We start from the raw sequence: 25,618 nt of genomic DNA on the forward strand, positions 1-25,618 counted from the left end.
ACACAGCTGGCCGGGGAGGATCACAAGGAGCCTGGCATGCTGTCCAAAGGAAGGCAGGCCTTCCATTCTGTGTCTTGAAATGCCATCAGCAAATTAATTCAGCAAACACTATTAAGGGGATGTTCTTCTTCTCTCCCTTCCTCCTTCCTTTTCTCATTTATTCATTCAGCAGATTTCTACTGAGTGTCTATAATGTGCCAAGCATGTGTTGAATATAGAGGATAAAAGGAATAGACAAGAGTGTACACGGTTTTCCTTTCCTAGAGCTTACTAGTAGGTAGGAGAAACAAGCAATAATCAACAAATCTAGGAAAAAAAAAAGTAAAATTATAAAGGTGACATATAGGAGCACGTGGGTGACTCAGTTGGAGTTGAGCTCGACTCGTGATTTTGGCTCAGGTCACGATCTCATGGTTCGTGGGTTCAAGCTCTGTGCTGACATCATGGAGCCTGCCTAGGATTTTCTCTCACTCCTTCTCTCTCTGCCCCTCTCCTGCTCACACACACTCTCTCTCTCCTTCTCTCAAAATAAATAAACTTAAAAAAAAACCCAGCTGACTGGTATATAAAGGGACAGTGCTTCTGTCAAAGCGTGTGGTAGGAGGTAGTGACCTGGCCATGGAGGCCAGAAAGGCTTCTCCGCGAGGAGGAGGGCCGAGCTGAGATCTGAAGGGGAAAAGAATACAAGGTGATCTGAAGAGGGTGACTCGGAGAAAAGAGGAGATCATGTGCAAAGGCCCTGAGGCCTAGGAGAGCAAAGTGCTTTTAGAGAATTAAAAGTAGGCTGGAAGAGCTGGAGTGCAGGCTGGAACACGAGGACTGGACCATACTGGGCCCTGGAGGCCACACTAAGAATCGGGCTCAGTGGAAAGCCACTGCCTTGCTTTAGGCAGGAGAATGGGCTGCAGGGTGGGTGGCAGGAGTAGGGGCAGGGAGACCAGTGCAATAGTCCCGATGAGCTGTGCTGGTTGGTGGCCTAGAGCAGCGATGGTGGTATGGGGGAGAGGCAGGAGGCTGTGTGCTGATGGTGGAATCCATGACTGGGTAGTTGCTTGTGGGGCATCATTTGGGAGAGGAAGATGTAGCCCATTGCTGAGCTAAGACAATAGGAGAGGGTAGAATCTGTTGCTTGGATTTCCAGAAAACAGGCTGGGGGGAGAGGACATCACAAGAAATGGAGGTTTGAAGTTGGTCTTGAAGAATGAGTTGGCATTTTCTAGTCGGCAAATGGCCTTTGCTAAGCAAAGGTAGCGGCATGCACGAAGCACAGAGGCATAACTAGAATAGTGCAAATAAAACCTGTGTGTATATATACACATGTCCGAAAGGGAAATTCACGTAGGACCCATAAATAACTTTGCTGCTTTCTTGATATGCTCCCATCTATTCTGTGTTGCAGTGATTTTAAAACTTGTAGTAGATAGAATCTGTAAGTAGCTAAAAATGTTTTAAGTATTTTTTTAAACCAACCCATAGGCATATTATAATGTATAGAAATTTCTCTCTTTACTTCCATGACTTGAAGATTGTTTTTGTTTTTGAGAGAGAGAGAGAGCATGAATGCGGGAGGGGCAGAGAGAGAGGGAGACACAGAATCCCAAGCAGGCTCCAGGCTCTGGGCTGTCGGCACAGAGCCCATCGCGGGGCTGGTACTCACAGACCATGAGATCATGACCTGAGTTGCAGTCGGACGCTTAACCGACTGAACCACCCAGGCGCCCCGTCTTCCATGTCTTAAATTAGGGATTCACATATGGCTCTTGATTTTATTAATCTGAGATTTTAATTAATCTGAGACAGCTTTTATTAATCTGTCTTCTTTCCAATAAAATGTAGCCAGTTTAGGGAGGACTTTGGACTTTAGGTTTTTCCTTTGTGGTTCGGCATCTGGATTTGGGATTAGATGGCATTTTTAATTTACCGAAATAACTATACATTTGCTCTTGATTGAAATAGGAACATGTTGATTTCAATTTATCTTGGAGTTAGAATGGATGGGGCAGCCACGTCCAAGAAGAGTTAGTGATGCTGAGACCTACATAACATACCAGCTCTGGGGAAAATAGGGTGATGATTTGATATTCAATTTTTTTGTGATAAACACAAGAATGTTGATAGCAAGATCAGTTTTGGAGATATGGTATAGCACTGTAATCATAAGCATGGCTTCTGTGAACACTAGTGGCTTAAATCCTAGCTGTAATATCTACTAGCTATAGAAATCGTCAGGTTTCTTGTCAATAACAGAGATAATAACGATTGGTGGCCACTTGGAAGGGTGCCGTAGAGTGGGGTAGTGTGCATAACGCCAAGAACTTGGGGAGTGTTCAATGAATGTTAGTGATGACTTTGAATTTTATCACCACTACCGTGCGGCCCCTGAATCATCAACAGAGAGACACTTCTCCTTGCAAAAGTGGAAGTCAGGCTCTTATGGTGAAAACAGGTACCGAATTCGCTTCACTTTGTGTCTGGAAGGAATCTTAGGGAACCATCCAATTCAGTCATGGTTCTGACATTTTCTGGAGAACTATTTTTTTGTTTTTTAATTTCTCTGAAGTTTTGGAATCATTAGTCAGGGAAGGAAGGGAAGGAGCCACATCATCTTGATGGTGACATCCCCGAGGTTAGAAGATGGGGTGCTGGGTGACAACCCCTGGCCGGAATCCTCTCATCCCTGGAGATGCGGACCTACTATGGGTCTGCTTGCTGAGTTTTTGACATTTTGCCATAAGAGGTGTCGGGGGGGGGGCAGGGGGAGAGACTGTGCACATGTGTTTCTCTTTTCTGTGACTTCCTCTAATGTGAATGAAGGACACAGAGAGCTGCCTAACTCAGTGGGAAATTGTGTTTATAATTACAGGTCTAGGCATTTTCCAGTGACTTTCTCTACTGCCACTGTTGCTACTCAAGCAGAATCTGTGCAGAAAGGTCTGCTGGGAAAGAACTGACTGCTTATGTTCCTCCATTGTGATGAAAGCACATGTTACAGGTAAAACCTCCACAATCCGTCCCCCGTAGTAACTATCGCTTAATTGTCAGGCCCCCAAGATGGTGGCGGGGAGGTCTGGCTGTCTGTTCTCAGGGACACGGAAACACACCATGTGAATGTAAAATCTCTGTAGATTCACATAGTCGCCACCTGTTGACTCTTTCTGTGTCTTACAAAAACGGAACCCTCGCTCTTTTGTGGGAGAGAAAGCAGCTGCTAATTATTTTGAGATCACTGATTAGGATGGATGGTAAGGCACCGGTAAGAAAGAGGTATTTCTGATGATGGTGTGCGTAAATTCAGCTAGAGAGACTACCATTGGATGGTAGTCAGGAACACTACAGTATGTGCTGTTACCTAACCTTTCTGTTCCTCTTAAAAGTGGAATAATGCACGTCTTTTCATACCAACAGATATATATCTACAGCACGATTTTTAGCGCTTATATAGTATTATAATATTATATCGTGTACCGTTGAATACATATCCTAAAATATATCTAATTGGTCACCGGACATTTAGGGTTTATGGTTTTCTTTTTCGGCTCTTATGTGACCAAGAATGTTCTTATAGCTTTATATTCGTTGCCATTCCTAGTGGCTTCCTTAGGATACTCCCTTACCAGTAAATTTCAGAGCTTAAAAGTGTTCCAAGTATTAAGACCTTTTGATACGTGTTGCCAAATGACTTTACAATAAAATCATGCCAGTTTATATTTCCAGAGGCAGCGTATGAAAGTACCTGTTTCCATACAACTTTGCCAGTGCTGAAAATGTTGAAAACAGAGAGTCTTGCCAAATGATGATGAGAAATGGTATTGCCATGTGTTGTTATTTTTTTTTTTTGTAGGGAGGCATTGATTTGTAAATTTGTAAGTCATACTATTTTGAAGAACTTTTCTCCCGTGGACAGCAGCATGTTTAAAACGTACTGGTTTTTGACAGTTGAGAAATAATGCTTAATTCAAGACGGCATGGAAGGGTCGTACGGAATTTTAAGTTTTCCTCTTCTCTTTGGCCAAGTAGTTTTCAACAGCCGTGATATCGCTGGAGAACAATACTGTTTCAATGGGAAACTTCGTTTTTCCATTCTTGAGAAAAACTAATGAATGGTCCACATTAAACATGGATCAGAAATTAGACTCAAATTAAACACACACACATGTCCAACATTGGGAGCATGACTGAATATAATTATGCTAGCTCCATATGATTCAGAGGTTGTAGATCATGGTAGAAAAGACCGTATGTAGGCTCCAGACTGCTTGGGTTCATAGTCCAGCTTTGCTATTTTGTTGAGGCGTAACGTTGAGCAAGTTACCTTACATCTCGAGTGTCTAAGGTTATAAAATGTAGATAACGATAGCACCCATGCCAGAGGGTGGTGTTGCAACAAAATATATGTGAAATGTTGAAAATGGTTAAAAATCCTGTTTCAAGGGGCTCCTGGGTGGCTCAGTCGGCTAAGTACCTGACTCTTGATTTCGGCTCAGGTCATGATCTCACAGTTCATGAGATTGAGCCCAGGTCGGCTCTGTGCTGACAGCACGGGGCCTACTTGGGATTCTCTCTCTTCCTCTCTCTCTGCCCCTCCCCAACTCATGCTCTCTCTCTCTCTCAAAATAAAAACGTAAACTTAAAAAAGCCTGTTAGAAAACAATATTTAATGATAGCAGAAAATGGTCATGGTAGCAGTAAAAAGAAAGCAAAATATGACACTTAACCAATAGTGTCATCCAGGCTTGTAAAATTATTGTTTTTCTTCCTCTTTCTTTTCATCCTTCTCTGATATCCTCCCTGCCCCCCAAAAACTTTAGTATATTTCTGAATGGCCTTAATTTGAATTAATGGGGTAATCCCAGTCTCGGAGGAACTGACCGAAATCTGTAAGCCAGAGACCCATTTACCACGGAGCTGTGACATCCAGCCGTGTCACCTGGCCAGTGGGACCCTTGAAACAGCCCTTGTGTATGAGAAAGAATGAAATCTGGCCATTTGCAGCAACGTGGATGGAACTGGAGGGTATTATGCTAAGCAAAAGAAGTCAGGTGGAGAAAGACATACCGTATGTTTTCATTCATATGTGGATCCTGAGAAACTTAACAGAAGACCATGGGGGAAGGGAAGGGGAAAAAAAAGTTAGAGAGGGAGGGAGGCAAACCATAAGAGACTCATAAGGACCGAGAACAAACTGAGGGTTGATAGGGAGGGGGGGAAAGGGGGAAATGGGTGATGGGCATTGAGGAGGGCACCTGTTGGGAGGAGCACTGGGTGCTGCTGTAGGGAAACCAATCTGACAATAAATTATACTTAAAAAAAAAAAAAAGGAACAGCCCTTGCGTGAGACCAGAACCTTCTCCCAGCTGCCGGTTGCCTTGCTTCTGAGCTACAGCGAGCACCTCGCGTCCAGCAGGCTTCCTGGCCCCTTTGAGCTGCACACGGAGAGTCTCCAACTGTCTGGCTCCGTGCACGACCTCCCAGCCTCATCTCTTTCCCCCTTTAGATAAGCTTCCTTTCCCTAATTCAATGAAAGAGGGGGTAGAACGAGAGACCACCAGCTCTCAGGAAACCTATGCTTCATCCCGCATAAACACAGGAGGGAAAACCATTGAGTTGTGAGACCCCTCCATCCTTGGGGTGCATCAGACGATTGAAACATAGAAGTAAAAAGAGGCCAAGGATTATTTGGCGTTAAGGAGACAGACGCCAGGCAACTTGACTGGCTTCGGCGAATGCGTTTCACCTGCTACCCTTGCGGCTCCTGTGTGTGCAGACGTCACCTTTGCTTTGGCCCACGTGGGCAGTCTTAATTTGAGCAGCTCTGTCGTTTTCAATAGAAGGAGGACCATCTGGATTCCGAATAAGGAGAGTCTAGCTTAAGAAGTCCTCTTTAATGGCTCACAAATTCTCCTCCCATAAATGATGATAAGAGTGAAGAAGAGAGTTAAACTTGCATTTATACACAGACATATGGCATCTCGACAAAATTAGTAAGTTCGCAAAGGGAGAGAGGACAACAATTGTGTCGGTAAATATAGGTCAGGAAAAGAATTCATAATGTCCTGCCAGACTCCAGGGAGGCGCTTCATGAGTGTAGGTAGGACGGCTGCACGTTCACGGTGGTGAGAACGGCAATTAGGTAAACATATGGAACGTTTGGTATTTGGACAGCGCTCCCGTTCCTCCTAAACTACAGAATCAACAGGGACTCAAACAGAGAGGAGGAAACGGTTCTTCTGCTGGTGTGCACAAGTGCAGGCCTGTTGATCACCAAGGGCTTACCAGAATGGCTGTCTCTAGGGAGGCAGACGAGCGGGGGGATGTTTAACCACATGTAACTGTGCCATGGCCTCGCCCCTGTGGTCCCGCCATTTTTGATGGCCTCCATAACCACACCATGTTTGCAATCACGTAGAAAACCTATCTGCAAGGCCAGGCCAAATCGCCATTGCAAACTCCATCCGTACGGTCCCCCCAGGGCCTGTGGGGTGCCTCAGGGCTCTGCCAGTGCGGAGCGACAGCACAGTTTTTGAATCGCAAGAAACCGAGACGATGTCTTTGACTTCTAACCCCATTCAGTCGTGTATCACTCATGACTAATTCATGTATCACTCATTGCTAATTTATTCATTAGCAAATACCTCTTTGGGGAGGGCCGGTATGAACGAGTAAGGTTCTAAGCTTTGGGGATATGGAATGGAACAGACAGCCATGAGGCCTGCCCGAAGGGAGTTCACATTTCTAAGGGAGGGACAGTCGAGAGCATCATAACCTAGTTTGAGTGAACACAGAGCTGAACTGGGCCATTCTCAAAGAAAGCGTAGAGTGCATCTGAAATGAGAGAAACCAGTGGAGAAAGACCCATCGATCCGGAAGGCAGAAAGAACCAGAAAGCAGTCAGCAACTGGCAGTGAGGTTGTGGTTATGGACAGTGGGGCCAGATTGGGAAGGAAGATGGTGAGGAGAGGAGGCAGCTCTAGAACCCCGCTTGAGTGCCCACGGTCAGGGCCAGCGAAATTCAGGCAACGATTGACCCCTTAGGGTAGGTAGTCTAAATAGCGCCCGCTAGTGGCAAACCATGTTGTAAGCAATTGTGAAACGGATGTGCCTTAGTCTGTGACTGTATAAACCCGTCAGAGGGCAGAGTGGCTGGCTCCTGCTATATGGCGGAACTTTCTTTGTTCAGCCACCACCCCGAGGAAGAATGGTTGCCTTACCCGCACCTGCTTACCTTACTCTAACTTTGACTAACCACCTCCTTTTTCTTGCCGTATCCACCATAATTCATGTTACAGGGTGAGATTGAGTATATAATGAACTCTGCCTTCTGCGCACAAGCATAATTAACTTCACGTTATTAACTTTAAACAGATCTAAGTTCCACATCACTTGTCCCACCTTGGCCTCCCCAGGACTTGGTGCTCTTCCCCTCTGCTTGTTTGTGGGATTATGGTTCTTCTTACCTTCTTCCCTCCATTCGTGGGTGCTTTTGTGGTCTCTTAAGAAATAAAATCCACTCAGAGATTTCTTTTGTCTTCTTTGGCCCGCAACATGGCTTTGGTAATGGCTACATTTCTAGCTTTGGGTTGACTATCATGGGGGGTGGGGGAGGCTTTTTCTCTATTTTGTCTTTCCCTGGTCAACTGCTGCCTTCTGGGGCTCTACCTTACACTTTACGTCAAAGCTTTTTCTTTCTCTGACAAGCCCAATTCAATTGTTTATCCCACGCCCCAACCCAACCCACCCAGCCACCCCACACAGGCATATACTGTGCATTCTGGGTTTCGTAATGCACATTTCCATGGTTAAGAAAACCCTATTGATAGTCATTAAATATTTACAATAGAGATCTCCTCAACACTTATCTTTCAGCATAAATATGTTCTTCCCTTTTCCACTCCAGTTCCTGAAAAAAAAAAGCCTCCATAATTCATAGCCAGTTTGGGGGAAGGTATTATTTTGAAACACTTAATGATGTGTTTCATGGCAAAATGAAAAACGTAGAGACAAAGACTCAAGAGTACATAGTGTTTTAGATGTAGGCATAGCTTTTCAAAACGATTTTGGAGTATATTAGAGTTTCTGAAACAATTTACCAGACTTCTGTATAAAGCACTTTATTCTTTGAAAGCCTTATAAATAATGTGATTTACTGTGTCAGTGTGCAATCACATAGTTCTTTTACCTCATGAAATAAGGTAGAATATTGTGTCATCTGACGGAGTAAAACACGTTAGAAAATGGTTGACACCAAAGCTCGCCATGTTGTCTTTTGGGACCCTCAGGTGAAATGCTGCAGGATTCCCTCCCCTCTGATACACGATGCTGCTCTCCATATTGTTGGCAAACTGTTATGCCCCACGTGTAAGCAATGAATAGTAGAAATCTCAAAGTGTCAGTATTCTGGGGTACTTTTCAGAGTACTGTCTTGTTTTTTTTCCTCTTAGAGTTTATCAAATGAGATGAAGCATTTAGATATATGTTCTAAATTCTAGAATGTTCACTATCACAGCTTCTGATGTTGCAGGATTTGGAGGTGGAAGGAGGCATGAAGATTCCCCTAGTCCCCTTTCCTCCCTGACTCAAGACCCCCTCCAAATCCTAATGCCTTTCATTTTGCCCGTGTCCAAACAGTGAACCATTGGCTATTGAAAGAACCATTATTATCGTAAGATTTGGAAATTATAGAGCTTCTTGGGAGTGATGTACTTTTTTGTTTGAGTTAGTGATAAACAACAGACTCATGCCCCTATGTACCAAGCAGTATCTAGAAAGGTCATCTCTTTAGATTAAATGAGCAATGTATCAATGACATTTATTTAGGTTTTCATAAATGTTGTAGTAAAATTTGGGAAGGTAGTTTTTATGACTTGGCAGCTATATGTGGTCCCTCCTGTTTTCTCTTCAAAAAGACTCTGTCTTCTCTCTCCCCCAGTTTTCTTTTCTTTAAAGTGAGGACAGCACGTCCCTGTGAAGATTATATACATACAAACCTTTCCACATTTCCTGGCCCGGAACTATTTACTGCCACTATTTCTGCTCTGTTTCTCCCTCTGTTTTACACTCTGGGTTCTTGCTGGTAGAGATCAACTTTGATCCTGAGTCTCTGAAACAAATAAATGTTAACCAAACAGAATAAGAAATTTAGTGCTGATATCCCAAGCTTTAGAAACCGGGGCTGTCTTTGGTCCCACGGGCAGAGATGTGATCCTCCGAGTGTGTCTGTGGATGAACCTAAGTCCAGTTAGAACGTCCTTGGCCTTGGGACCGGGAGGACTTTGAACCAAGTACCCACTTACTCTGTGCCTCCCAGTTTTATATCTGTAACGTGAATGGGTTACTCTCTGAGGCTTCTTCCTCCCTTCTAAAAATGATCATCTTACATTCCAGATGTTTTAAGGCTTTGAAGACCCTGTAGAAAAGAACCTGTAAGTCATTGTCTATATCTTTTATGTCTTAGTGCACTTGAATATGTGCCTCAAGTGTTTTCTGGTGTGTTCCCCCCTCCTTGCTCAGGGGGAGCTGATAACCTGCTCCTCCACTGATGACGGCAAGACAGAATAAAACCAAGCACCCCCTTTCCTACACAAAGGCACCCCCCCCAGATGCTTAACCCCTTAAGCTAGTGTTCAGACGGCACAGCGGGACATCACTTACCGCTGAAATACAGCCATCTCTGGAATGAATTTTGGCAGCTGAGTAATAGTCAGGCTGCGGCACTTATATGACAGTTTGGGGAAGGGAGTGAGACAGAAATAGCAGATTCCAAAATAATCCAATTAAAACAGCAGGAAAGTGGAGTTGGGTGGCAAGAAGGGGGGGGTGGTACGCCCGGAATCCGAGCATCTCTGCGGTCGAGACAGCGCGGACCGTAGCACCGGAAGCGCTGTGCTGACCTCAGTGAAGAATTTCCTACACGCACACCGAAGAGGGGTCTTGTCCGGTGTCCCATTAAGCTGTCATGTTGGGATTTTCTGGCTCTCTTTTCCTAGTGGTCTAATTATCAGGCTGCGTTGGCACGTAAATAGATCTGTCTGCTTAGAACTACTTTTGCCTCCCGTGTAGGATTATATCATGTTCAGTATTTATGACATCAGAACGAACTACGCTGAGAAGCCCTTCCGTTAAGGCACCTTTTGAATGGCTCAGGAAGGGTCAACTGGCAGGACCAGACAACCCTTCTGTTTAGTTCAAGGGTCTTTATAACAACAGTGGCCGGGAAGGAAAATTCAAGAAATGTGCGTGATACACAAAGGCAGGTGAATAAAAATGTAGAGCTCTTTAGATTTTCTGGGGTGGAAGTAACCTTTCTGATAACTATTAGAGTAAGAACATGGGAGTAGCAGTGGTCAAATTGAAAAATACTGGGCAGTGTGTGCAAGGATAATAATAATTTAAAAAGCAAAGGTTTGTCAACCCAGAAATAATCAGATCATTAGATAATAGGACCTCGGGTCTCTCAAAAGGATAATAGTAATGTAAAAAGCAAAGGTTTGTCAACCCAGAAATAATCAGATCATTAGAGGGGCGCCTGGGTGGCGCAGTCGGTTAAGCGTCCGACTTCAGCCAGGTCACGATCTCGCGGTCCGTGAGTTCGAGCCCCGCGTCGGGCTCTGGGCTGATGGCTCAGAGCCTGGAGCCTGTTTCCGATTCTGTGTCTCCCTCTCTCTCTGCCCCTCCCCCGTTCATGCTCTGTCTCTCTCTGTCCCAAAAATAAATAAACGTTGAAAAAAAAAATTTAATAATCAGATCATTAGATAATAGGACCTCAGATCTCTCAAAAGGGAGGTTCCGGGGGGTAAAGGAAGCAGGTGCTAAAGGAACGTGGGCATTTTAATTTAACCAGAAAAGAGAGACCTTTAAAAAGAAATATAGGGGCTACGCGAGGATGCTTTGTGGGTTCAAGGCCCGTGTCGGGCTCCACGCTGCTGGTGCGGAGCCTGCTTGGGATCCTTGCTCTCTCCTCTCTCTGCCCCTTACCCACTCGTGCTTTCTCTCTCTCAAAATAAATAAACTTTATAAAAAATTAAAAAAAGAAAAATAGGACTTAGAGGATTAGTTTCATTTCGAAACAAATACAGTCTTCAGGCAATGACCAGCGTATATAAAAATGGAACCAATGAAATCAAGGACAATTAAATAAAATTCATGCCTTGGGGAAAAAAAAAAGGAGGTTTTGCATCAGAAATTCTGGTTTTGAAATTCAGTTGTGCAACTTACTAACTCTGTGACCACAGGGAAATCACTTAAAATCAGAGGGATTTTTTTTTTTTTTTTTTTTTTTTTTTTTTTTTTTTTTTTTGGTCATCTGTGAAATGGAGATAATTGTATCTAAAGGGGTATGGTCAAGATCAAGTGAGGTGGTGCATAGAAAATGTTTTGTGAAAAAAAAAAAAGAAAAGAAAAAAAAAGAAAATGTTTTGTGAACTCTGAAGCCCTCTCCGTGCTATGACAGTAAATGTGCTCTGTGCTGACAGTGTGGAGAAGGCTCCGGGGGCCTGATCCCCTGGGAGAATAACCCTCGAGAGCCAGTCACGGACAGGCAGATTTTACTGTGTAAAAATTTAAATATATTCATGAATTATATTTTCTGCTCCTCATTTTTCTGGCCCAGAAATTCTTCTGTGTCTATGGGATTTTTCCAAGAATTTTCCAGTGAGTTCCGTAAGAGAGCCATCCACTCTCCACTGAGCTTTTTTCCACCGCGTGATTGTACAGTAAATGTTTTCTCTGAGGAAACCTCGAATGACAGAGTAAAGAGAAAGAATTCTGGGCACCTGGGTGGCCCAGTCAGTTAAGCGTCCGACTTCGGCTCAGGTCGTGATCTCACCGTTCGTGAGTTCGAGCCCCGCGTCGGGCTCCGTGCTGACAGCTCGGAGCCTGGAGCCTGCTGCGGATTCCGTGTCTCCCTCTCTCTCTGTCCTCCCCCACTCATACTCTGTCTCTCTCTCAAAAATAAATGAAGGTTACCAAAAAAAAAAAAATTAAAAAAAAAAATAGTCCCCATTGCGGGAGGTCCAGGTAGAGACGGGAATGGGGTCGGTGGGCTAACTACAAGAGGAAGATAAGTAGGACGCTGAAGGACGAAGGCTCGAAACGGAGAAGGTTAGGCTGGGTAAATCCCTGCAGAGTGTGGGCTGACGTGCCGAACTTTCTTTTATGCCGCCAGCAGCCCATCTGTCTTCATTGGTTTCTGTGTCTTCATCACAGACTCCATGAAGTGTCTACTTGGCTTTCCTTTTCTTTTTCTTTTTTCTTTTTTCTTTTTTTTTTAGCTTTTTATCTTAATCCCCTCCCAAAGGTAACAGAAGGAAGACCACCGGACCTGGATGCTGTTTGTGTGTGACATGCGTGGCAGGCAGGGGAGCAAGCTTGATTTCTGAGTGGATGTGAGCGCGGGGATCCGTCTGTATGCATCCGAGCGTATTTGTGTGTGCATCCGTGAATATGCGTGCATTTGTGGGGATAGCCACAGACACAACACACGTGCGCCTCTGTTCTGTACATCCTAACACGGAGAGGACACGTTGACGATAATGAGAAAGGGTGACAGGAAACCGTGAAAGTAAAATGCCTTCCGGCAGCCTTTACTGTTGCAACCCAAGTGCACGATGCAACTAACATTGGGTGTGCGGGGAGAGTCTTTGCCTGTTCATCATTTAGAACAATAGTAGGAGTCACATATTAACAGGTTTAAGTGTCAGTAAGTGTCGAAAGATACAAATTCTCTATTGTTGGCAGCTCTTGGAATACCGGCCGGGTATTTTCGTATTGTAGCCCTGCTGGCTTGGAGTTCAAAATGCTTTGGATGAAGAATGTTACAGAGTGTGCTCTCTGCGGCAGAAAACGTGCCCTGATTGTTTATTATTCCCGAGGACATTTGCAGGTCTGAACTATCACACGCAGAAAAGAAGCACTTTGTTTGGGAAATACAGGAGGAGCGGCACGAGAAAATCGAATTAAGTGAAGAAACTTCGGGAGCCCATCTTTGATCGATGGTGCTTCTTACGTATTCTTCATGATTCCCTGTAAAGGCATAAAAACTATGAAATTGGATTTGGAAACTGGATTAAGACAAATGGCTCCTCAGACTTTTTTACTTTAGCTCTTTCCAATTTTCCTAGGAAAGCACATAGTCGCTATATAAAGAGTCTGTGTTTACTACATTAAATCTTCCTAAAAAGCGTGCCCTTGAGGCTTGATTTTAAGAATTAGTCTAGAAGATGCAGGGGCAGCCTACACCTGCTAACTGTGTTACAGTATTTGTCTTTAGATATTTTATGTGCACACTTGCTTTTATAGAGTGAGCAGAATACTGCTTTTCTTTCTCTTTTTTTCTTTTTTTTAATGCTTATTTTTGAGAGAGAGCGAGCATGCAAGCAAGTGAGCTGGGGGGGGGGGGGGGAAGAGAGAGAGGGAGACACAGAAGCAGAAGCTGGCTCCAGGCTCTGAGCTGTCACCACAGAGCCCGACGCGGGGCTCGAACTCACGAACCATGAGATCGTGACCCGAGCTGAGGTCGGATGTTTAACTGACTGAGGCACCCAGGCACGCCCCTTGAATACTGTGTTTTTTTTTTTTTTTAAAGTTTTTCCTGCCTGTCTCTCACCGTAGACTTCTTTCTCCAGGTAGAGTTTACCATATTCCCATTTGAGCTATTGCTTTACTCCTCCAAATACTTTTTATCAGGGATTCGTAGGTGTTCACCTACGAGTGAGGGACTCGTAGGTGCTCACTCGTGTGAACACCTACGAGTCCCTGTTCACTAGACTGTAAACCGCTTGAGAGAAGAAATTGTTTTGTTTGTTGTAGCTCTAGCACAGAAGGCAAGGCCCTGAACATTACTTGTCGAATGAATAAATGAATCAGTCACTCAATCAGTCAGTCACTGAATCTGACACCTACCGTGTACCTAGCATTGTCTTAGACCCGAGGGAATGTGTACGAAGTATAAGACATGGCCAAATCTGCTCTGATGTCGTATAAAAATCTGGCTGAGGGTTAGGACAGCCTGAGTGAGGAAATCATATTGGATTACAACCCCAAAGAAGAACCCATGAGTCCATAGTGATATCAATAGATAATTGAATGAATAAATAAATAAGTGAGGCAAAAGAATTCTCCTTACAGAAGAATTCAAGTTAGTAAATAAATACATGAGAGGCATCATGAGAACTCCTCGCAGTAAATGCCACAGGAAAGTTCCATGGATGGATGCTAGGATTGGTGGGCAAACGATTAAGCAGAAATGGGATACTTGTAGCGTTTTAAAGTATCTCCCTCCAGAACATTTAGTAATTACAAAAAGGAATAGGTCTGTCTACCTGGAGAATCCTCGCAGACATGCCTCCACTGAGCGATCAGGGTTAGCATTACCAGGAAACCATATTTGACATTGTATGCCCCTTCACAGGAAATGCTGAGAAGGCCCCCCCGCCTCAGGCGACTGCCGTGGTGTTCTTCCCAGTCATGTGTAATCCCACTCTCCTCAAGAGAAAATATCCAACCCAGTCGAAGGACATTCTAGAAAACAGCTGACGAGTACTCTCCGGAAGTGTCGTGGTCTTAACGATAAGGAAGGGTTGAGGAGCTGTACAGGTGAAAGGAGACCCAAGAGACAGGATGTGTCCATGTCATGTGAAAGCCTAGATTGGTTCCTGAGACACAAAAAGGACATGAGTGGAAAACTGGTGACATCGTCATAAATTCTGTGATTCGGTTGGTAGTGTTGACCACGTTTAATATCCTATGATTATGTAAGACTTGAACATAAAGGAACGCCTAGTGTTAGGGACAAGGCAAGTGTGTACTATTTTTGCAACTGTCTATAAATCTAAATTTATCTTTGTGAAAATCTAGCTGAGGACACACCACCAATCCGCAAGAAGCAATTGCGGAACAATAGGTGACAGCGTGCAACTGAGAATGCGTGGGGGGGGGGGGCACGTGAGGGTCATTGAGCGCTGAGAAGAAGGGGGCATGGCTGGGGGCACAGCGGTCAGGACAGGTTTCATAGGAGAAGTGCCTTGAGAGGAGGTGTAGAGATGACGGGGGGAGGGGGGACACACAGGGATGGGTCCAGGAGCAGGGAGAGCAGGGACACAGGCTCGAGGGAGGGACGCAGGCGACCTGGGTGGAGTAGGTGGAGAGGCTGGCCGAGGGGTGTGGGTGTCATTGCTGGAGAGCAGCAGGAAAGAAAGCTGGGCCCCTGTGGGGAAGACAGAGCAGAGGGTCATGAAGATGTGGCAGACGGGGAGGTGACACAGAGTTCCAAGTTCTTGTCCAGAAAGTGCCACCATGAGACAGTACACATGGGAAACCGGTGACAGGGTATCCAGGTGGCTGGGATTTGGGAAAGAGGAGGCCAGGTGAGTTAGGAGTTAGAAATAGGTGATGAGACCTTGCAGATGACGACGCCCTGGAGCCGCCACCCAGAGATGGTCAACCCCACTGTAGTTTCCACCATCGCCATGGCTGGGGAGCCTATGGGCGGCGTCTCCTTCGAGCTGTTTGTAGACAAAGCAAGGGGAGAAAGGATTTGGGTATAAAGGTTCCTGCCTTCACAGGATTATTCTGGGATTTACGTGCCGGGGAGGTGACGTCACACGCCATAATGGCACTGGCAGCAAATCCGCCTCTGGGGAGAAACTTGATGATGAGAATCTCATGCCGAAGCACACGGGTCCTGGCATCTCGTCCGCGGCAAATGCTGGACCCAACACAAACGGTTCCCAGTTTTTCATGTGCGCTGCCAAGACTGAGTGGTTGGATGGTAAGCGTGTGGTCTTTGGCAAGGTGAGGGAGGGCAGGAATCTTGTGGAAGGCTGCGGAAGGCTTTGGGTCCAGGGACGGCAAGACCAGCAAGAAGGTCACCATTGCTGACTGAGCAGATCTAAAACGTCTAACTTGTGTTTTATCTTAACCACCCGACCGTTTCTTCTGCGGCTCAGGAGAGCACCCCCTCACCCCCACCTGCTCGAAATACCCTGTAATCTTTGTGCTCTCGTGCATATAGTTCAGCAGGTTTCGTGGTTTTTCCTTACTCCCCTCCACATCTAGCTGGATTGCGGAGTTAAGTGTATGACAATGAAGTGAAAAAATAGCAGCAACAAAGAAACACGTCGTGAGAAGCAATTCGTCCGAGGCCTGGAGTGGGAGGGGTGGGGAATCAGAAGAGGAGCAGGCATCGTATCTAAAAGCATGTCAAGAGGTAGACTCCTAGAACGTCGTGATGGGTGGATGTGGGGCACGAGGAGGGAGAAGTCACAAAGATGATTCCCGGGTCAAGCTCACAGGACAGGTGCCGCTGGTGTCCGTAATTGAAATAATTCATTCAGCAGATATTTCAGTGCCTACGTTGAGGCATTCTGTATTCTAGGTAAAGGAGGATGAAGAAGAGTGTAAATGCGATGTTTCCCTATAAAACACAAGCAGGAAAGCCCATGGCTTGAGCTGGACTGAATGACTTCACAGATGACCGGCTCAGACCCACATATGGTGGCGGGGGCGGCGGAGGGGGGGGGGGTGTCTCTGTCCTCCAGTTAAAAAGAAGGGAGGGGATTGCTGTCTTCCTAGCAGCAGCCGTGAACTGCGTTAGGATATTTTTCAAGTTGGCGCTTTTCTGTGCTTAATAAAGATGTCAAGCCTACTGTTCAGACTCGACTCACCAAAAAACTCTCTCTAGTAAATCACCATTCTACTTAGGAAAAGCTCACACGTACTCTTTTAACTCTGCCAAGATAGAGATCCCTGGGTCCCAGCGGTCCCAAATACGAAAGCTAAAATACCGTAAAAGCACGATGAACTTGGCGGAAGAAAAAATGGAAAGTTAAGTTTGTGTGCTGAAGTTTCGAGCTCCTGCTCTTCAGGCACTATGTCTTGGGGACTTGTTTTATATACTGGTGCCCATTGAGCAGACCCTTAATTAATGTTCTCCTGGACGGGTTTGGCTATGTCATTCTTCTCTTGGGCTTGTCCCTTCTCCGTGTTACTTAGGACGGGGTTTCTGTATCCTTTATTCCTTTGTGTTCATCAGAGACTTCACAGATTTCCACCCATACCTCAAAAATGACTATACAAAAATGTCCATTGCTCTCACAGTTGACATTTCAGTTATGTTTCTTAAAAACTGAGCACTGACCCCCTTTTTGGTATCTATCAGCGATCAGGTTAAATAGACATTTTACTGAGAAAAGGAAACCAAAGAGAAAGTTAACCCCTTTTACGGTTAACTGTAAATGGAGGTCACTTGTATCCTGGCAAGCGTGGAATTGAGGTGGTTCTGATTCGGGTCCAGAACGAAGCATCCTGTGTCACCTTTGTAGCACGTTAACTTAAGCTGCAGGTATCTTCTGAATGGCGAGAACGCTCCGTGAAATGTGAATGGCCTACACTGTATTTAAGACATGGTTTAAGTGGCAATGTGTCTCTTCATACGAATAGACATCTTGTGTGTAATGTAAGAAGGAGTTCGTCTTTTATAGAGTTGACCCTGGTAGTGGCAGAGCACTCTGTGAGGTGACCACGAGGTCCCTCTGTGGGCCCGTTGTGGAAGCCTATACGTGCAAACTAGGAGGGTAGAGGGCCTTTTTATGTTCTTTGTGTCGACTTCAGTATTGTTTTCATAGGGAACATAGTTCTAAATTGTAATTGCAGTTCTAAATTGAATTGCGTTAAATTGTAATGGTTCTATAGGAAGGTTCCACGTACAGGTGCTTACCCTGCCCGTGAGTCTTTCCACAGCGCCGTATAATACAGGTCAGTCTGCACTGCCCCCTTCTCAGAGCGCCTGGTGCAGTTGAGTAGAGTGCATTTCCTACGGTGGGGGTCCAGTTGTCCTTTGGTGGCAGAAGTGGGAGTCATATGCTGAGCTCAGGGAACCATTCCGGACTTATTCTCGAAAGTTGGGAGGCGAAGGCAGACAGAACCTCAGCCCGGTGACCCCGCAGCAGAGCCTCTTAGGCATTGAGAAACTTACCGGGCTATCCTTTGTCACAGAGTTCTTAGGCGCGTGTTATGCAGATTAGTTCTTTTATTTATTTATTAAAAAAAATTTTTTTTTAACGTTTATTTATTTTTGAGACAGAGAGAGACTCTTATTTTTTAGGACGCCCCACGGGAAGCACGGGAAGCACGTGGTCATGTAATCTAGTGGACCTTTTACAAATGCAACAGAGAGACGAGGGTGGAAAGTGCCAGATAATTGCTGTGGAAGAAACAAGCATAGAAAGCCAAGTTTTAGGAATGAACAAAATCTGTTTAAGGTTAGATCTGAATTTAGAGTTTGTGCCGTCCCCTGTGGCATTGAATGATGAAATAAGGGGGAGACTTAACAGAGCAAGAGGTGGGTGTGGTTACACATTCCTTCCTTTCTTCACTGTCTCCACTATTATCTCCCCTTTCGCATTAAAAGTAAGTTAAATGAATGAGAACGAAGCGAGCAAGCCGTTTTAACAACTTTCAAGTGCTGTCACTTGTGTGAATTTTGTCATGACAACAACATGATCCTGGTTTTCTTGCCCAGTACACATGCTTTTGCGACCCTAACCTACTCATGAAATCTGCAAATAATGGGAAAAAGACTTCCTAGGAAAGAGAAAAATGGCTGATAAAAAAAAAAAAAATCCTGCTCTTGGCTCTGTGGGTGAGGCCCTGAGATGCCCAGAGTCTGGTTGGCTGAGCAGGGCACTTAAAGTAGGGTTAATGATGTAACTAGTTTACTTACCCAGTTCCCCAAGTAGATTCGATAGAAGGAGAGGGGTTTCTCATGTTTTAAAATATATCAACCACAGTGAAGGAAGTAGAAAACTGGAAGCATTATAACAGCTCAGCAGTCTGCATAGATTTTTCAGGGTAGGTCGACATAAAGGACCTTTTCCTGAGATGCAGCAAAGCAGAGAGGACACGGAGAGCAAGAATGTGGCATTCCAACACCCAGCTTGTCAGAGCTCACTTCCGGTGTTCACAGGTGGGGGTGGAGACCTCCACCTGGCGATGATCCCCAGACCCAGGGTCTTTCCATCTTAGGGCTCAGCCGTTCCCCTAAGGTCAGTGGGAGACCAGAAGGTTCCTCTGCAGCCTGTTTGACCAGCAGTTGTGGGGGAAGTGAGGCAGTGAAAGATCTTGCCGGAGGCTTGTTACGCTCTCGTTCATGTTCCCTCGGCCAGATTTAGTGAGGTGGGCACACCTAACCGCGGGGAATGCCGGGAAATGCCAACCTAAACGCTTGGGAGGTCAGGGAAGTGTGTGGAACACTTACCAGCCTCTGCCACAGCTGGGTACCTTCTCGAGCCTGATGTCAGCCTTTACATCCGGTCCAGCTGTGCCCTGGGGGCATACCTGCATTGAGTACCCGGTATTTCCAGGACACCCCACCCCTGTCCTGGGAAAATCGGGGGCCTGCTGAGTCGGTGTGTCAGGACCCTTTTTTTTTTACATATTTTTTTAATGTTTATTTATTTTTGAGGAAGAGAGAGAGACAGAGTGCGAGGGGGGAGGGACAGAGAGAGGGAGACACAGAATCGGAAGCAGGCTCCAGGCTCTGAGCTGTGAGCACAGAGCCCCACCCTGGGCTCGAACTCGTGAACCATGTGTGAGATCATGACCTGAGCCCACGTGTCATGGACGCTTAACCCACTGAGCCACCCAGGTGCCCCAGGACCCTTTATCCTTCACACCGTCTTCCTCTGAACACACATTCCCTGATGTCATCTTCAGCGGCGGAGGGAGGGGGGGCGGAAAGAGCAAGTAATCATGAGTGGCCCCACATGGAAAGACGAGGAAGCTTCTAAACATGGCCACTAGAGGATAGCATCCTCACCACCATCCTGGGCTTTATCTGTGCCGATTGGTGAGGAAACCGCTTCTACGGAAGTTCTTCGAACTGCACCATCTGAGAGCTGAGTCCTATTAACATAACTAAATTCCAAAGGAATTCCTGAAATCATCTCAGTCCTTCCAAATGTCCCAGTGTCTGTGTTCTGTCCTCAGGGCTGCGTTGTAGCCCCATTCTGCTCTCTGGAGCTTGTATCTCCCACCAAACTCTGAAACAGGTGTTCACTGAACTGAACTATTGGTAAGCTTTTGATGTCACATGACAAAAAACAAGAAAGGGAGTTGGGGGAAGGGGGGTTGGGGTTAACTATATAAAATTATTTCAGTGCTCTATTATATAGGTTGGGATGAAGTATTTAGATGGGGGGGGTTGGGGCAAAGTTGGGGGTGGGAGGAAGTCTATACAGAGAGGAAGGCAGGGGTACCTGGGTCGCTCAGCCAGTTAAGCGTCTGACTTCGGCTCAGGTCATGATCTCACGGTCCGTGGGTTCGAGCCCCACATCGGGCTCTGTGCTGACAGCTCGGATTCTGTGTCTCCTTCTCTCTCTGCCCCTCCCCAGCTCACACTCTGTGTCTCTCTCTCTCTCTTTCTCAAAAATAAACATTAAAAGCATGCATGCATGCATGCATGCATGCATGCATAAATAAATAAATAAATAAATAAATAAGAGAGGCAGGCAGATGCCAGAAAAACTTAGCAAGTTCCAAGTCAAGAAGAAGAAATGTCCTTCTTCTCCCCGACCTGCTCTTGATTCCTGTACCTCCTGTTCCCTGCCCGCCACAGGAACAGCTTGCTTGAGAGCTGTCAGTACCGAAATTTGTCTGCATCACGGGCTTAATAGCTCTTGTTTGCCTTCCTACAAAACCGAGCACTATTTATAAACTTTGCTTCTCTGAGAAAACGAGTTTGGGGTTCCAACCAACTGACTTACAAATGAACTTTCTGTACACAGCTCATTCATAAATTGAGGACTGCTTGTACTGGGCTGGTAACCCAGAGATAACATTTATCTGTGCTTTATCAGTACGGGCTTGTCAAGCTAACTTATGTTTACTCTTCTCTGCATTCGTTTTCATGATAGCCTTGCTCTTAACATTTAATTCTGTATGTTTGGAGAAACATTTCCTTTGGAGGTGCCTCAACTATTCTTGTGAATTGGAATGGTGATTTCATTTTATCTACCAATTTATCTTTAGTAGGATTCACGGCCATGAAAATCTTTTGTGCAGGGAGTCTGTAAATTGTAGAAAAATTGAGAACGATTTAAAGGAAGTAGGGGAAAGAAAGAATTCTTTTCTTGTATTACCCCGGGTTGTCAGATATCTTGCAATGTAATTACTGTGTTGGTTTGTAAAGGTTAAAGAACGCTGAAGTTTATAATTCCCTTTTGCGTATGTGTTCCACGCATACAGGGGAAAAATCTGACACATCAAAACAACATGCCTTAACGTAAAAGCAAAAGTTCTGAGCATTTTATGGTTTGTCGACACATAGACATACATGATTCGTGGATTTTTATATTTGCTTTTACAAATACCCGATGAGTCAGTTATTTGTTCATGGAGCCAATTTGCAGATTACAAACTTTGTTTATTGCAAATCTGTTTGTAGGTGTAATGCATGCACAGAGCTGTTCTTGGTGGCATCATATTGTAATGCAAAAAGGTAAAAACCCTGGTCTTAGAGATGCTCCTTCTTAGGAAGCGTACAACCCATATCCAAGTAAAGAATTCTGCTCTTAGCAGAGCAGCTGACAGAATATGATCACAGATGTTACTGATGCTGTTCTGTTAGAAAGCAGAAATAGAATGCCTAGGACAGGGCAAGATTGTCATAGATTGTCAGGGTGATGTGCTGCTGTATTAAAAAGAATACTTTGTTCCCCCCTCACAATGCACCCCTGCAATGGTAGGAAACTGTTTCGGCTCTTAATCTGCTTTGCACTTGAGGCTCAGATTCCGATACTGGTGTAGTTAAAATTTAGTGACTAGCAGTCATGTTTAATGGTCTTCCCCTTCTGTTTAAAACCGTACTGTGGCCCTGGCTAGAAACATTTCCTTTTAGTTTCAAGTTTATGTATTCTGTTGTATCTTTGGCTGATTTTTCTTTCCTGTCAAAACTATGAGAATAATTTTGATGTCATGATCTTCCTGCCCTCTCCAGCCTGCAATCACTTTCCCCCAAATTGTCCTTGTAGATTTCAGGACACCTTTATATTAAATGATCAGTCATTGACTAATACCTTTGAAAGGATTTTAGAGAAGCTGAACTGCCAAGCTGTAGTTTAACACAAAGAAGCCCCCGTGAGCGTGAAAGAAAGCCCTTTATGAACTGTAGAGTAGTGCGGAAAAGTCAGGCATTATAATTAAATACTGTCAGGTTATTACTGAGCATTGACTGTCAAAACATGTAAAAGACAACGTATATTTTCCCATAGGTACACTGCTTATAATGTTTTGAGAGTAGCTAGAAGTTACTCCAATACTATAAGGGAGTATCTGGCAGGGAAAGAAGGGTGAGGAATCCAGAGTTTTAAAAGGCCAACAAAAATCATTAATTAAGGGAGAACTCTTGAAGCTACCTCTTTAAGACCCCACCGGAAACCTGATATCATCTGAATTTCTCTCCTCCTTATCCAAACAAAAGCAGAATAGGAGCTTGCACTTCTTTCTGGATGCAAAAACATGAAATGCTGAATGTTAGAAGAGAAATAATTAAGTTTAATGGATTTCTGTTTTATGACCAGCTCAAGTTTACAGCTTTCTGGATATCTGGAGAGACGCGAAAGCTTTATTGTTATTCACCTTAAATCTTATATAATCTGCTCTTAATTTCCAATGTCATGAAAAATACTTTTTCTCTCTTTCTGGACACTTCGCCCCCACCCTCCTACCCCCCGCCAGTGCCCTGCCGGAGAAAAAGAACCTGTAGTTTTCAGCACTGATACTGCTTGGATTCATTTGTAGATGAAACATACCAAGTGGGGTGGGAACTTCTTCATGAAAATTGGGCCCAATGGGCTACGTGACAGTCACTGAACATGCTTGTCTTAGTAGAAATTTATCTTTTACAGCTGACACGCCATTGAGCAGAGTAACCTGTTATGAAACGTGGCACTTAATCATTTGTGTTGTGTCTTCAGCCCTGAACATCAAAGCTGAAACATATGACGAGACGTTCTTGACCTTTAAAGAGACTTCATTAACCCTGTGTATTAAAATGGTTTTCGATGAAAGTCTTTGAGAAATGCTTTCGTAGTTGATTTCTGGAATTCTCGGAGAGTAAAGGCAGTTTGTGTGTGTGTGGGGGGGGGAGGAGTTGGGGGGGGGGGTCAAAAGCCAACATTACCCAGAGACCTTACAGAGTCATGCCGAAATAATAATAATTGTTGTTGTTTGTTACTGTGATGATGAGTATTATTGCAAATGAGTAAATTGGCATTCTGATTTCTTAGTTTGAGTAGTCCCTGAAAATCACTGTTGCCTCGTGTGGAAAAGGTGGACTTCCTGGAACCAATAATACTATGGAGGTTGCGGTGCAGGCAGTTATTGGCGTGTTTATCAGATAAACCAGACATCACATGGGCCGCGGGCTGTGGTTCTTCAGTACATTATCCTGACAATTTTTATTCCCTGAAGAAAATCATGGTGCCTGTTAACCAGAGTAGTTTGGAGAAGGCATGGCTTTTAGGTACCCCGTTCCCATGATTTGGAGAAGCCAGAAGGCAAGGCTCCAGAGCACCCCCTCAGTATTTTTTCATAAGCTTTAAACTGGGTATGAAAAGGCCTGTCCACTTCAAAGCTTTTGCCTGGGAGGATCAAGCAGAGATTGATTTTTAGCCACTGTGCTCATGGGGGAACAGAATGCAGCAGCCAGGATTGAGAGAAGCAGATAGAAAGAAAAAGCGAAGTAAGCTCTCGGGCACCCACCTGACAGTGTCTCCAGAGGAAAAGGATCGATATCTTCTGATAGTCATAGTTAAAGAAAGGGCTGGAATTCTACCTTGCGTATGCTCTACCCATCAGGACCTCCCCCCCCCCCAGGGAAGACAAATATTCTTTATTCAGGAAATGGGAAGCAGGAAACGTTAAGGGCTGTCTGGCAGGTTGTTTTGCTACCTTCACAGAGTTGTGCCTTTGTCACCTGCCCCCGAAGGAAACCTTCTAGACATTAGCAGTCACTTCCCATTTTCCCCCAAGCCTTCACCCCCAGCTCCTGACAACCACCCATCTGTTTTCTCTCTTTGTAGCTTGGACTCTCCTAGACATTTCGTATAAATAGAATCACACGGGATGTGGGCTTTTGTGCCCAGCGTCTTTCACTTAGATAATGTTTCCAAGCTCCATCCTCACGGTGGCAGGTAGCAGGTCGGTGGCTGGTTTCTGCAGCCCTTCCTTGCTCTGACTGAATAATATTCCACAGTATGCATGTAGCACATTTTGCTTATCCACTCGTGAGTCGATAACCATTGGAAGTGCTTCTACTTTTGGCGTTACACGAATGATGCTGCTGTGAACGTTCCCAAACTAGCTTCTGTGTGGGCATGTTTTCATTTCTCTGTGCAGCTTACTTTTTTTCCAAGTTTATTTACGAAAGAAAGAGAGAGCGTGTGCACGGTGCAGGGGGGGAAGGGGACAGAGAGAGAGGGAGAGAGAGAATCCCAAGCAGGCTTCCTACACGGGACTCGATCTCATGAACCGTGAGATCATGACCTGAGCCAAAATCAAGAGTCGAACGCTTAACTGACCGAGCCACCCAGGCGCCCCATCTGTGTTGCTTAGAAGACATTAAATGGGGGCGCCTGGGTGGCCCGGTCGGTTAAGCGTCCGACTTCGGCTCAGGTCATGATCTCACGGTCCGTGAGTTCGAGCCCCGCGTCGGGCTCTGTGCTGACAGCTCAGAGCCTGGAGCCTGTTTCAGATTCTGTGTCTCCCTCTCTCTCTGCCCCTCCCCCGTTCATGCTCTGTCTCTCTCTGTCTCAAAAATAAATAAACATTAAAAAAATTTAAAAAAAAAGAAGAAGACATTAAATGATTTTTTTTTTCCTTTTCATACATCGGTTTGCTTCACTACGGTCCCTTCTTATCTATCTCACTCTCCTCAAAATAATTTTCCTGAAGAAGGTGGTTGTAGAACAGCAAGAACCTCAATTAATTTGTTTACTAATCACCAGCCACCAGACTCTCTCCTAAGCACCCCACATGTGTTCCGGCATTTCTCAGATGGCCTTACTTTCCAGACACCGTGGAGGGGGTTTCGACGGGCTCCGGGCTCCCCTAAAGCCTGAAGCTGTGCAGCCGGGATGTGGGAGGAGCTGGGATTTGGACCCGTATCCATTGCTCTCTTAATGGCAGAACTCTCTGCTGCCTTCCTCATCATAAGATTAACCCACCTGTTCAGGCACCTGTTCACCTCTCAGAGCGTTCTTCTTTTCATGAGCCTCCTCTGACTTGACCATGGAAAGTAAGAAATGTGGTTCAAGACTCTTTATCGGGTGCCCCCCCTCTTCCTTGACAGAATAACCATTTCCCTCTCTGTTTGAGTGAGGTGCTCAGTTCCAGCCTGGCTCTTTTTTTTATTATTACATTTTTTAATGCTTATTTATTTTTGAGAGAGAGAGAGAGAGAGACAGGATCCAAACTGGGTTCTGGTGATAACAGCACAGAGTTGACTCGAACTCACAAACCATGATGAGATCACGGCCTGAGCCGAAGTCGGACGCTCAACCGACTGAGCCACCCAGGGGCCCCCACTCTCTGTCTCCTCACCTTAACCTCACCTCCTTCGTGCCAG

At 45.1% G+C, this 25,618-nt stretch overlaps 1 protein-coding gene and 1 pseudogene across 16 annotated transcripts in view; both read left to right on the plus strand.

The window, feature by feature from the left end:
- The window catches only part of ATXN1 (ataxin 1), a 415,607-nt gene that overhangs the window by 160,204 nt on the left and 229,785 nt on the right, over positions 1–25,618 (plus strand). For 14 of the 16 annotated variants that reach the window (XM_023253653.2, XM_045057078.1, XM_023253654.2 and 11 more), the window contains one exon: positions 2,864–2,992. The exons of the other annotated variants lie outside the window; for them this stretch is intronic. The gene's annotated coding sequence lies outside the window, so the exon portion shown is untranslated. The remainder of the gene's footprint in view (positions 1–2,863; positions 2,993–25,618) is intronic. 16 annotated transcript variants of the gene reach the window in all.
- On the plus strand, positions 14,936–16,486 carry LOC109499547 (annotated as a pseudogene).

This window comes from Felis catus, chromosome B2 (genome assembly GCF_018350175.1).
Source record: "Felis catus isolate Fca126 chromosome B2, F.catus_Fca126_mat1.0, whole genome shotgun sequence".
In the NCBI taxonomy this organism is placed as follows: Eukaryota; Metazoa; Chordata; class Mammalia; order Carnivora; family Felidae; genus Felis; species Felis catus.